The following is a 739-nucleotide window of genomic DNA, read 5'->3' as shown; positions in this document are numbered from 1 at the left end:
CTTTTTTTTTCGTTCGTACCTGATTGTAACAGCGCTGCCGCTCCCATCCCATCATTAAAACACAACACTCCACATAATATCATTGCAATAATGCTAAAAGTATGCATCAACAATGCCATGATTACAAGCATCGCTGTATTTACGAATCCGTCACATGCAAATGCACTCACGATGTTGCAGGAACCTCCACTCCCACATGTCCTACCTGAAAACGAGAAGAAATACGGTTAGATGTTGATAATAAGGGAAATAAATGATACCATTCAAGGAATACATATATATAGGCCTTTTCTTTGTTTTGTAAAGAATATGATGATTTTTAATTTTGGAAAATGTGTGAAAATAATTTTTAATCCTGGAAAGGATGTGATTTTTCCATATCAAAAATAATATGGAATATTTTTAACGACATTTCTCATTATACGAAGAATATAATAATAACTTTTTTTTAAGACTACATAACGAATATAATAATTTCCCATTTTATAAGGAAAGCAGGGTTTTTAATTTCACACAGAACATAACATTATTTTTTATTTTATTTTATGAAGAATATAATAATAGTTTTTGGATTTTATAAAAAATAAGATATTTCGTCATTTAAACTTACAAAGGACATGGTAAGTTTTCAGTCTATTAAGAAAATAATTATGGATACTACTGTCTATATGTGTACATTAATACCAGAAAAGGATGAGATTTAGCCCCAGACGGTGAACATACCCTGAATAAAATCTCT

This window comes from Penaeus monodon, chromosome 33 (assembly GCF_015228065.2).
Source record: "Penaeus monodon isolate SGIC_2016 chromosome 33, NSTDA_Pmon_1, whole genome shotgun sequence".
Taxonomy (NCBI): Eukaryota; Metazoa; Arthropoda; class Malacostraca; order Decapoda; family Penaeidae; genus Penaeus; species Penaeus monodon.
Note: the sequence above shows the minus strand (reverse complement) of the source record.